Genomic DNA, 13,680 nt, shown 5'->3' with positions numbered 1-13,680 from the left:
TAACAGCTATCACCTGTTCTATACCTCATATTTTATTTTAATACACCAGTATTTTTTACTTTATATTTTAAAATAATTTCTTTATACTACTACAAAAGTTCAATTTTATATTTGTAATTCTGGTCTTGTTCCAGTCATGTGAAAGTATCTGAACAATCATTTGTTAAATTAACTAAAGGACAACTTGAGCCTGAGTCTTTTGGCTTTATTATGTAAGTACAATAGTTTATTTAGTAAGAAGAAAATGTTAATTGCAGTAACTTAGTTGAAGTTTCTTATGTTTGGAAAACACTTTTTTTCATTATTTTTTATTTTAGTGTTTATTTAGAGAGAGAGAGTGTGTGTAGGCATGTGAGTGGGGGTAGGGCAGAGAGAGAGAGCCCTAAGCAGGTTCTGTACTGTCAGTGCAGAGATACAGGGCTTGATCTCACAAACCCGTGGGATCATGACCTGAGTGGAAATCAAGCTTAACCAACTTGGCCACCCAGGTGCCCTGAAAAGTGTTTGTTTTATAATATCCCTGAGAATGTTAGCCTTTTTATCTTTAAGAAATAATTTTACCTTATAATTAACTTTGCAAATTACTTCTGAATAATATCTTGATTTAGGCTTTTGCTTCCAGTTGGGTTGTAGAAGGTGGTGGCAGGACATTGTGACCTCTGTAACAACTTAAATAAATTGCAAAAATCATTGTTGCAATGATCTGTTGTTACATAATAAATTGCCCCAACACTTAGTGGTTTAAAACAATAATTGTTTTATATAGCTATGATTCTGTGGATTGGCAATTAAGGCAGATCTCAGCTGGGTGATTTTTCTGTTCTTTGTTGCATTGAATGACATCACTGGATAGTATTTAGCTGGTGGATGAATTGCTTTGTAGGATCCAAGATATTTTTACAGATATATATGGTGCCTGGGCAGAGGTGGAATTTTGGACTTGCTTGACCTTTCTAGCATGGTAGTCTTAAAGTAGCCAGACTTCTAATATTTTGGCTGGGGGCTTGTACAAAGAATTTTCCAAGAGATAGGATCTAGAAAGACCAGTATCTTAAGGCCTAAAACTGGACACTGGCACCACATCTCTTCTATATTCTGTTGATCAAAGCAATCCCAGTGTCCTCTCAGTTTCAGTGAGAGGGTTTATAGTCATCACCTCTCAATGGAAGAAGTATCAGAATTTGTGACCATTTTAAATTTATCACCATCTACCCTCTACCCACAAATTATTTACATTCCTTCTACTTTGAAAATATATTCAATCCTTTCCAAAAATGCAAAATTGTTACCCTACTGTGGCTGTAGCCTCAAGCTTAAGGTCCAGGATATTGTCATTTAAATCAGGTCCCAGATGTAGCTCCTTAGATGTAGTTCTTTGCAAGAGACAAGTTATTTACTCAACAAATAACGGAGAGGCAGACATAGAGTAACTGTGGTAAGCATTCCATTCAAAAATGGGGAAACGGGAGGCATGTAACCTTCACTGGTCCATGGTAATTTTGAAGTTCTGATGTTGACAGTTTCTTTAGTAGAGCCATTCTTAATCCTTGAAAATGATTATCCATGATTTCTGGCCTTACCTATAAATTCTGTCATTTTTATTTTTCTATAAGAAATGGTTCATGTTTATAATTGGTGGTCTTTCCAGCCTTGCTTCCTGTTTGTAGAAGCCTGAGAGTCTAAAAGTGTATTTTCATTTTGTACTCTCTCTCCTGCTTTCAATCCAATTTCACATAATTCCTTTAAAATCATTATGAGGCATTGATGTGTCAAATTATAATGCACACCTTTGGAAGCCACACCCACATTTGTTTTTAAGATAGGCTTTTTTTCTACTTGAGACTGAGAGTCCATGTGTTACAAAAAAATACCCATAAAATTCTTAGAAGCTTTTCTATTTGAAAGAGCCCAAAAGGCATACTTCCAAGATTCCTAGAGGCCTTTTATCTAGAAAAGATAGTCTAAGAAGCACATTCTTAAGAGTTTTAAAACTGAATTAGATACAACTTTAAATTATTTTCCACTTCTACTACAGTATTTTTAGAGTCATACTGTAATTGTTATCCTGAAACCATGCTTTACTGGTAGCAAACCCTAGACTTCATATTTACTCTGAAGCTATTTCTTTTCAGTCTGGAGAGAATGGGGATGATTATTCTTTTGAAAGGGCAAGACCTGGCTCCTTTATCTTTCCTCTAAATTCTGCTTGAAAATGAAACAATTCTTTTGTTAGCTCATCTTTGTCTATGTATACATTAGTACACACAGCTAAAAGAGACTAATACTTTGAATCTTCTGCCTAGAAATCTCCTTACCCAAATCTACCACTTTATTGGGTATATTTTCTCTTTTCTATGTTATGCAAGTAAGTGTTGCATACCACTGTGTAAGAGGGGTTGTAATTTCCTTCTGTTAACGTGTTCACTAATGTACTTCAAGCTTTTATTAATAGTCTTCTTGAGGCTCTTCCAGCTTTTGCTTCCCACCTGGTCCCAAAACCAATGTCACATGTTTTAAGATTTTTATTATGGGACCCCACTTCCCTGTACCAGAATCTGTTATGGTTCTCTGTTTCCATACCAAATTATCTAAAAATTTATAATCTTAAAACAATAACCATTTTGTTCTACCTCATGTTTGTGGGTAATGAACAGGGAAGGCTCAGCTGATGGTTATTCTTCACTGTGTAGCATCAGCTGAGGTTAGTTGGTGGGCATTCAGCTGTAATGTGGGCTGGTTTGGAGGGTCCAAGACAGCTTTATGGTATTTTGACAAGGATCACTCAAAAGTTAGTTTTAGCTAGATCTTTGAACCAGAGTGCCTGCGCTTGGATTTTCCAGTATGACAGTCTTACCATAGTTAGACTATGATGACAATAGCACAAAAGACAGGAAGGAAGAAACAGATATATCCTGCTGTAAAATTCTTATACATGAAGTGGTACGGCATTATTATAAGTTAAATTGTGATATGTTAGGGGCACCTGGGTGGCTCAGTCGGTTGAGTGTCCAACTTCAGCTCAGGTTATGATTTCACAGTTCATGAGTTCGAGCTCTACATCGAGCTCTGTGCTAATAGCTCAGAGCCTGCTTAGGATTCTGTGTCTCCTCCTCTCTCTCTACACCTTCCCCACTTGTGCACTCACTCACTCTCTCTCTCTCTCTCAAAAATAAATAAACATTTTTTAAAAATTGTGATATGTTAAAGGTCTATATTTTAAACACCAGAGCAACCATTATAATTCTAAAAGAAACAGGTATATCCAGTAAGCCAAGAGTGGAGATAAAATGAAGTAGTAATGATAAATGAAATGAAATAGTAATTCCAAACAAGGCAATAAAAATGGGAAAAGGAAACACAGAACAGTTTGGGACAAACAGAAAATAAGATGATTAATTCAAATTCAACCATATAACATAATTACATTAAGTGTAAATGATCTGAATACTGTACAGGCAGAGATCATCAGGCTAGATAAAAAAGCAAGACCTGCTAACTGCATACTTTCTACAAGAAACCCTCTTCAAATATGAACTCACAGATTAAAAGAATTGAAAAAGATATACCATGACAACACTAATATTAAGAAAACAACTTCCTGTATTAATATCCAACAAAATAGGCTTCAAATCAAGGAATATTACTAGTGATACTGAGAGATATTTTCTGCTGATAGAGCAAACTCATCAAAAGGATATCATAATTCTAAATGTCTTTCAGCCCAATAATGGAGCTTCAAAATACTTGAAGCAAAAACTAACAGAAAAGAAAGGGTAAGTAGACGTGACTACAGTTATAGATAGTTTTGAACACTTCTCAGCAATTGATATAGGCAGAATATCAATTAAAATATACAAATCTGCAACAACACTTAATGAATTGGACTTCATTGACATTTATAGAATACTGCACTCAATAATAGAATGCACATTCTTTTCAAGTATGTGTGGAATTTTTATCAAGGTAGATCATTTGTCAGGTCATAAAACAAGATTTTAAAGAATTAAAATCATACAGAGTTTACTATTCACTATTACTGTATTGAATACAGTATTGAATATAGTTCACTATTACTGTATTGAATTAGAAATGAGTAAGTGTGGAATATCTAGAATTCTTCCCCAAAATATTTGGAAATGAAACAACATACCTTTAAATAAACCATGGTTCGAAGAGAAATCACAAGGAAAATAAGAAAATATATTTGAACTGAATGAAGATGATAGCACATCATACCATATTCATGTAGCTTAAAGCAGTGCTTAGAGGAAAATCTATAGCTTTAAAATACTAACATTAGAAATGAAAGGCCTAAAATTTTCTGAGCTTTCACTTTAAGAAAATGGAAAAATAAAATCCAAAGTAAATAGAAAGTAGAAAATAAGTAGAAATTGATAAAAGAGAAGTTTACAGACAAATAATAGAGAAAATTAATGAAACCAAAAGCTGTTTTTGCTATTTTTTAACAGATAAGGATAGTTGGCTTTCTTTTGTGGCAGTTCAGTGTATTCAGTGTATGCAGAATATTCCTAGATATATGAGGTTAAATTCATCAGTGTCTTAACGTCTAGGTCCAGAAACTGGTGTCCTGTCATAGTCACCATATTTTATTGGTCAAAGAAGTTACAGAAGTGACCCATATTCAAGGTGAGGGAAGGGCATATATGCCTATGTTTCAGTGGGGGGAGTTTTAAAATATTTGTGTTACTCTTAACCACAGCCATATTTATTGAAGATCTCAGAGAGTTGTGAAAGCAAAGACGACAAAATGAACTGAGATTTCAGAAATGGAAGAGCCCGTATGAGCTAAGAATACTGACAGTCATTTTTCCTAAGTGTATTTGCCCAAAATGGACACTGGCTAAAGATCAAGCTTGCTATGGAGGTAAGTCTTTACTAGGGGAAAGAGAAACCATTGATGTTTTGATGGTCATATAGTCTGGCATGATGAACTGGAAACCAGAGTCCTCAGACATACAGCTAGCTTCCCCCATGGGTTGTTAACTGAACCTTGGGGCAGGAAGGGAGGCTAGGAAGTTGAGGTGGAAATATACAGAGAAATTTTCTGTAATCTCATAGTGCTTAGGAGAGAGTCTACATGGGATGGTGGTGGGATGCAGTTGCTATAAACCACACAATTGATTTCATATTTGAGACATCTTATACCAGAGAAACTGATCAAATTGAAGAGATCATCTCCTCACCCTACCTGTCTAATATAGGAAAAGATGGGCCCTCACTGGGAAAAAATAATACCTACCACAGTTTTATGTTTCTTACATTCACGGTATTAAGAATACACTAAAAAGTTATATGACATGTGAAAAGTAAAAATCTATCAAACAGCCCAAGAAAGAAGAGAAAATAGAAGCAGATCCACCAATGGCACTGATAATAGGAGTTATCAAACAACGATTTTATCGTCGTATGAATATATAAAGAAAATAAAAGAAACAACTAAATAGAGGAAAAGACAAAGAATGGCAACAGAATGGTGGGATCTAGAGCTAAAAAATGTAATCTGAGATTAAGATTTGAGTTTAATAGTAAAGTAAGCACAGTTAAAAAATAAACAACTGGAATTAGTAAACTGAAGGACAGTTCAATGGGAAAATGTACAAGGTGAAGCATGGGTGGGGGGAAAGAATGGAAAGAACAAAACAGGTTAAGAGACATATGGATTGAATCATTTCACCTAATCTACATATCATTGGAGTACTGGGAGGAAAGAAGAAGCAAAACCAATATTTGAAAAGATAGTGATCAAAGATTTTCCAAGCTGATGAAAGATAGCCATCCACAGATTCAAGAAATACAAAAAAAACTTAGTGAACTCCAAGCAATATTATATAAAGAAAACCATATGTAAGTATAACATAATGAAACTCAGGAAGAGCAGATATAAAGAGAAAATCTTAAAATAACCCAAGGAAAGAAACCATAGTAACTTGAAAGGAACAATGATAAAATTGATGGCAGATTGTTCTACAGAAATTATTAAAATCAGAGAACAATGGAATAACATCTTTAAAGTTTAAGTGCAGAAAGGAAAAATACTGCTAACCTGAAACTTTATGCCCAGCAAAGTGTTTTTTAAATGAAGACAAGACAGTTTTAGACAAAAGGTGGGAGACTTTATCACAGATAGAACCATAGTACAGTAATACTAAAGGAAGGTATTCAGTCTGAAGAAAAATGATCCCAATTGGAACCATAGAACTTTAGGGAAAAAAATTAAAAGCATAAATATGCGAGTAAATATAAAAGATTTTTGCCTATTTAAAGCCATAATAACAATGTCTTTCAGGCTTAAAACATATGTAGAAATAAATTAAATGAAAACAGTAGAACAAATTGCAGATAGGTATAAATGGAGTTAAACCAATTATTGTCTTGTATAGGAAGTGGTAAAAGTCAAGTTTTGTAATTCAAGGAAGTATTTGTAATCTCTATGATAATTTCATGAGAAACTACAAAGATGTTTGAACAAAAAGCTAACAGAAACAATTCTAAAATTTATATGGAATCACAAAGGACCCTGAATAGCCAAAGTAATCTCGAAATAGAAAAAGCAAAGCTGAAGGTATCACAATTCCAGCCTTCAAGTTATATTATACAGCTGTAGTTATCAAAACCGTATGGTAATGGCACAAAAATAAACACATAGATAAATGGAACAGAATAGAGAACCAAGAAATAAACCCATTATCTGGTCAATTAATCTTCAATAAAGCAGGAAAGAATATCCAATGGGAAAAAGACAGTCTCTTCACCAAATTTTCAGAAAACTGGTCAGCTACATGTAAAAGGATTAAAGTGGATCATTTTCTTACACCATACAGAAAAATAAATTTGAAATAGGTTAAAGACCTAAATGTGAGAATTAAAACCATAAAAATTCTAGAAGAGGGCATAGGCAGTTATATCTCCTTTGGCCGTAGAACATTTTTCTAGATATGCCTCCTAAAACAAGGGAAAGAAAAGCAAAAATAAACTATTAGGACCATAGCAAAATAAAAAGCTTCTGCACAGCAAAGGAAAGAATCATTAAAATTAAAAGCCTACAGAAGTGGAGAAGATACTTGCAAATGACATAACCAATAAAGGGTTAATCCAAAGTCTGTAAAGAACTGATACAACTCAACACCCAGAAAACAAATAATCCAGTTAAAAAATGGGCAGAAGACATGAACAGACACTTCTCCAAAGAAGACATCCAGGTGGCCAAGAGACACATGAAAATATGCTCAATATCACTCGTTATCAGAGAAATGCAAATCAAAACTACAGCGAGGTATCATCTCAACCCTGTCAGAATGGCTAAAATCAACAATATAGGAAATGGCATGTGTTGGCGAAGTTGTGGAGAAAAAGGAACCCTCCTGCACTGTTGGTGGGAATGCAAACTGGTGCAGATTCTGTGCAAAACTATATTGTACACCTGAATCTAATATAACACTGTATGTTAACTATATTGGAATTTTAAAAAATGCTAACAAGAGATAAAATGCAGTAATAAAAATTTATTAATTAAAAGAAGAAAAAAGATTAGATGGAATGAATATAAAACCAATAACGTATTTTAAATATCAGTATCAGATTACATATACATAGGTTTAGTCCTCCAACTAAAAGCCAAAAAGTTTTGAACTACGTTTAAAAAAAAAGACCCAACTATATCTAGTTTGCACAAGATATATAGAAGAATATGGGAAGAAAAGGTACACTGTGCAAACACTAAAAGAAATCTGATATATTAATATCAGATAAAGTAGACTTTAAAGCAAGAAGTTTTATGGAAGATCAAGGGAGAATTTTATGATGATAAAAGGGTCAATTCAATAGGAAGACAGAATAGTTCTAAATTTGTATGTTCCTGACAATTTAATTCCAAAATATGTAAAGCTAAAATTCACAGGACAACAAGGAGAAATCATGATTTCGCCATCCTATTTGGAGAATTTAATAACCTTCTTTGAACCACTAGATATAATAAGCAGATTTTTAAAAATCATAAAGGTTATAGGATGTTTAACAATACTGTTAACCAACTTGACCTATTGCTGTTATAGAATGTTATTCTCAACTCTTGCAGACTACGATACACTACAAGTGTACAAGAAACTTTTACCAAAATAGAACATATGCTGAGCTAAAAAGCAAATCTCAGCAAATGTAAAAGATTGAAATCATATATGTTCTACAGTGGAATTAAACTAGAAATAAAGATTTTTTTTTAATCCTCAGTTTGTTTGGAACATAAACAGCATACATTTAAATAATCCAGTACCGGTCGAAGAAATACAACCACAATTAGTATCTAAGCTGTGAGAGTATGTTAAAGTGGTGCTTAGAATCTGTAGCTTTAAGTGTTTATGTTTAAAAGGTTGAAAGCCAACCATCCATTTTTTCATTTCAAAAACCTAGAAAAAGAAGTTCAATTTCATTCAATAAACTGGAAGGAAGGAAATTACAAAGAAAGAAGGCATTCTATAGAGAAGACTGACAAAGATTAATAAAGTCAAAGTTGTTTCTTTGAAAATATTAATAAAATGTATAAGCACCTACTAAGTAAAAAGGAGAAAGCTCAAATTAACAATATAGATATAAAAAGGAAACATTATTAGAGATCCAAGAAGTATCTAAAGGGTAAAATATTCTGAACATTATGTCAATACCTGTGACAACTTACATGAAATGGACAAATTCCTTGAAAAATACAACTCACCAAAATGACACAAAAAAGTAAAAATTGTGAATAGTGCTGTATCTTTTAAAGGCATTGACCCCATAATTAGAAATCTGCATCTCTAATAATGTTCTTTAACCTCATTAAGTCTCAGTATTAGGTCTTTGTTGAATGTTTTTAGAAAATTTAAAACTTCACTTTGGCTGACAGGTTCTACACTAAACTCACTTTCCATAGAATTAAGGTTGATTTCCAGTCAAAGGTTTACATACCTTTTGTTGGAGTTTTATACCATATATTCCTTCTTCCAACTTCTAAACCCTTTGAGAAGTAGACATGACATAACTCAGTTTAGAATAAAAATGTCAACTTTATGTGGGTGGAAACTGGGTAAAAGAGTGTGTTTATATCTGCATGGAATCTTATCCCTATTCCAACTGGATTGACTTAACTTGCCCTGTTGAGTTTACCATGTAGATGACAGGAGAATGTATGTGGGTTTGGGCAGGCAAGTTCTAAGAGAAAGTGAGACTGGTGTCATATGTGGTCAGTCTTTTGCCCTGTCTCACCAAACAGATAAAGCAGAGAAAAAGAGAGTCAGAATGGTGTTTTGTTACCTGTCATCCTGAGTGAAGCCTTACTCTTATGCTCTTTTTTTCCCAAGGAGTCAAACCTACCTTGTTCTCGTGGGACCGTAGTTCTACTGCCGACCTGCTTCTAGTTCCTTATGTCATCTGGGTCCTGTGCTTTATTTTGAACAAGTTTTTGTAACTTTTGTCTTCCCCAGAACTCTTCTTTCCTATCCTCCCAAGAACTTTAAACCTGCCTTTTGTGGACACTGCCAGTTTTTGCACAGCCATCTCAAAAAAAGTATTGAATTCTTCCAATTCTAGATTTTTTTTCCAAATTTTAATTCTAGTACAATTAACATACGGTGTTCTATTAGTTTCTGGTTTGCACTATAATAATGTTTCAACATTTTTATCCATTACTTAGTGCTCATCAAGATAAGTGTACTTTTAATTATAGTACATCTTGTGTATTCATCTATTGATGGATCTAATTCTAGAATTTAAAGGATAGTTGATATGTTCCTTTGCTCTCCACTGTCAATTCAGTGATTAGTGTGCCACCTTTGTGTATCAGTTCTTTCTCTTCTAACTCTTACACTGCCACCTTTCTAATTCTTGGTATTGGTTCACTTCTGTCCCTCTTGGGGCACTTATTATACCTTTCTTGATATGGAGTTGTTTGTGTTTGTCTCCTCTTGTGGTTTGTGGGTTTTTTGATGACAGAAACTCTCTCTTATGCAATTTCATCTTTCCCTGTTCTCCATGATATTAGTACTGAATAGGGCTTGATTATTGGCTATATTAAAGAATTTGGTGTCAATCAGTCTTGAATATCTAATAATATATTTTTCAGAATTTTGAGGAGATTGACATAAAAATATATGAAGGAAATGTATTATATCTCCTATTTTAGAAGTCTTTGGGCATAGCTTGAGATTTTTATCTTAGGTTCTTAAATTATACATAGTATAAGTAATGTCAGTTTTATAGGACTTCATATAACTCTATTATAGTCTTTAAGGTGTAATCATATAATTGGCTTCTATAAGCTACCTATCAATTCTTTCAATTTCATTACTTCCATTACGTTTTTTTTTTTTTCAGATAAAGATGAATGCCGTGTCTCATCCAACACTGAAAATTTGAAGTTTAGAAGACATTTACTAAGTCAAATCACCTCAAGTAAGTCTGATCTTATCCATTTTAACACAGCTTAAGATTGATTTAACATCTAAAGAATTAAGTCCAGTATCTGTGACACTTTGAACTCTCAAATTTCTCAGAATATCTTAGAGTTGCCTTGTATATTGAATTCCTGGTCTTGGAAAATAGTGGAAAGATTATTTCTTTGTAAATTTCATATGCTTACTAAATTGTAATGTTTAAACTCGTGGTATCATTTTAAAAGTGAGATTAACACCTCAAAATGTTCCTTTATTTTTCATTAAGTCTAGTCATTAGGTTTTGACTAAATGTCAAGCGTAATGTTTTTAAAAGTTTTTTTTTCCCACTAAAACTATGTTTTTCAGTTTTTTTAAGGTTTTGTATGGCTTTTCTAAATGATTTATATATTCGTGATCATCGAAGGGAGGTATTTAGTAATGAACTAGTGCTTAAACCTTAAATGTTTATTTATTCAAAAACTTAGCTTTAAAAGTCATCTTGACCAATGTCAACTAATATAATTATCTCCTGATGGTCTTCTGTCTTCATTCACTCTTCCTCCATCCTGTATTCCACTGCCAGATAGATCTGCATATAGAACTCCAATACTTTTAAAACACTTTAATGGCTCCCCACTCACTGTTGGATGGAATCCATGTTCCATTGCGTGGCATTCAAAGCCCTCTACCCAGCTCCTAAAAATATCCTTCACCTTAGCCAACTGGACTCTTCTGTTCACTGAATTCTCACCATTCTTCATGCCTCTGTGGCTTGATGTGTACTGTGTTTGTTACTTCATGTTTTTTCTAGGATGTTCTCTCCTTCAATCTTACCGTGTCCTCTGCTTGTTGAAATCTTGTGCAAATCCTCCAGGCTCAACCCAGGTGCATGCTCCTCCATGAACTTTCCCTGATTGCTCTAGTTAGAAGCACTAGCTTTCACACACTCTGTCTCCGTCTCTCTCTCTCTGCTGACTTCATCCAATATTTTGTTTTTATCACTGTCCTAGCACATTTTACCAGGCAGCTTTATTACTTGTGTTTATGTCCATCTTATCTCCCATCATAGGTTGTGAGGACTATAAATAAAACCAAACTTCTTGTTTAATTTTTGTTTCTCATGTCATTCAGCATAATCTTAATAGTTCTTGGTAAATATTTCCTTAATAAATTAGTAATGTGCCTGGATTTTTCTTTTATCGTCTGTCTTTCACCCTTATAGTCACATATGGTCTGTATTCATGGCAACTATTTATTCCTGCTCTGCACTCTTGGCAGACCACCCACCCCTCCCCCCTCTGCCATCTTATCCTAGGAAAATACTGACCATAGTGTAAATAACAAGATACAGTCAGTTCCTAATCTAAGAAAAAAACTGTATTCCAAAAGTTCATATCTAATTCTGTTGTTTGGAATGCGGAAAACATTTTTTTTCCACAAAAACAATGTTATAAATAGTGGTTAGATTCTCAGCCAGGCCTCCCAAGACTATTTAACTCATATGTACCAGTGGTACTTTAACCACAGGCAGCTACCATGCATAATACTGTTTTGCAGAGAAGTTTTAGCTTGGAGTGTGGAATCACATCTCCCATGCCCTAGAAGCAGGATAGTACCTTTCTGGGTTGCTCAAGACACAGGAGAGCCTGAGCTGGAGCTCTGGCAGTGGCTCAACATATCGGTGGATGCTCTCATGCCAGGAAGTTTTTGGCTTTCAGTATTTGCATAAAAGACATTTACCTGTAGGTTACGGATACTCTCATGTCTCCTAAATTGAGGGCAAGGGAGCATTTGCTCTTCTGGCCTCCCCACAGTAGTTCATTGTAAACGACTCTTCAGCTGTTTGATCGTATGGGTGGGTCATTTTAAGTACCGTATTGACATTTTACTACTTCTCCCTTTCTGTTGTTCTATGAACTTAAGAGAAATGAATATATAAACATGGAAAGTACTTCTGTCTATAGAGAAAACACATTTATAGGCATCAACCAACCCTGTGTTTGACATCCTATCAGATTTTGTGGACAAGTAATTATCATTTCTGTATGAGTGTAGTGATGCTTCCCATGAAAAACCCATCAGTGTATGCATCAACAATGCCGAAGGTTGATAATTTATGTTGTCAGGCTATAAGAATACACTTCATAAATTTTGGAGACTTTAATATGTTTAGTCATTGTAAGCTTTGAGCACACGAGTGAATGTCTGCTTTATGTTTAATGCTGTCGTAGGTGCAAAGGGCTAGGGAATGAGAACCAAAGATATTAGGAAAAGTTGACTTTCCCTCCAGGAGCCAGAAATACAGGGAGTGAAGTATGGAAAAAACACAGTGCAAACAATGTTATTAATTGCCATAAAGTACTTCATGAAGGTAACACATGCCCGTGGGGTTATCAGAATGGCAATATCATTATGATTCACAGTGGTTATAAAGATGGTGGTGGGATTTCAGTTAGTCTTAGAGGAATGGTAAAGATTTAAATTTAAGTAAAGAGCTAAGAGAGGAAATGATATTCCAAGTTGGATTAACAGCATGATGGAGAAATAGAGGTACAAACAAACAAATCAGCATTACTGGCTGGAACAGAAGCTTTAGTTCATGTTGGGTGAAATAATAGGTGGGAAAATTATACCAGTGCTTCAACCCTGGCAGTGAATAAAAGTCATCCACGGATATTTTTAAAAATACAAGTCCCTAGATCTTTCCCCAGAACTAATAAATAAAATTTCTGGGGCACAAGATGTACGCCTGTTTATCTTTTAAAGCTCCCCGAGTGGTTGAGAACCACTGAATGAGAAGGATGGGCCAAATTTAGGAGAGCCATGAATGCCTTGCCTTGGAGTTGGGCCTTTGTGTCTCAAGCAGTGGGAAGTCCTCAGAGGTTTCTGAGACGGGTGACATGATGGAATTCATGTTTTGCCAAGATAAATGATTCATCAACCGCATGTGAATGGAAGAGAAATAAGAAACAGCTTGAATTAGAGCAGTGGTGGCGGGAAAAAAGAGAAGGTCACATTTTTAAGGGTACTTAGATGTGTGGGAGTTGGCGATGTCAGCCTTGACCTCAGCATGATTTGTTTTATAAACTGATTATACAACTTCACCCTCATTAATTTGCTCTCTTTTCTCTTACAACCTGGCAACTTAAACAGTAATTTCAGCCAGTTTGCATTTAATGGAAGGAGACCATTGTCTACTCATGTACACGTCTAACTCATAATAGTAAGTGAAGTTATGTGTATGAGGAATATAACC

At 34.5% G+C, this 13,680-nt stretch overlaps 1 protein-coding gene across 7 annotated transcripts in view; it reads left to right on the top strand.

The window, feature by feature from the left end:
- Window positions 1-13,680, top strand: part of ZNF438 (zinc finger protein 438) — a 173,431-nt gene that overhangs the window by 69,207 nt on the left and 90,544 nt on the right. For 4 of the 7 annotated variants that reach the window (XM_045462556.1, XM_045462552.1, XM_045462554.1 and 1 more), the window contains 2 exons: window positions 4,721-4,885; window positions 10,366-10,443. The gene's annotated coding sequence lies outside the window, so the exon portion shown is untranslated. The remainder of the gene's footprint in view (window positions 1-4,720; window positions 4,886-10,365; window positions 10,444-13,680) is intronic. The other 3 variants (XM_045462553.1, XM_045462557.1, XM_045462555.1) reach the window with 1 other exon arrangement.

This window comes from Leopardus geoffroyi, chromosome B4 (genome assembly GCF_018350155.1).
Source record: "Leopardus geoffroyi isolate Oge1 chromosome B4, O.geoffroyi_Oge1_pat1.0, whole genome shotgun sequence".
Lineage (NCBI taxonomy): Eukaryota > Metazoa > Chordata > Mammalia > Carnivora > Felidae > Leopardus > Leopardus geoffroyi.
The sequence above is the reverse complement of the archived record's forward strand: the minus strand, read 5'-3'. Positions and strand labels throughout refer to the sequence as shown.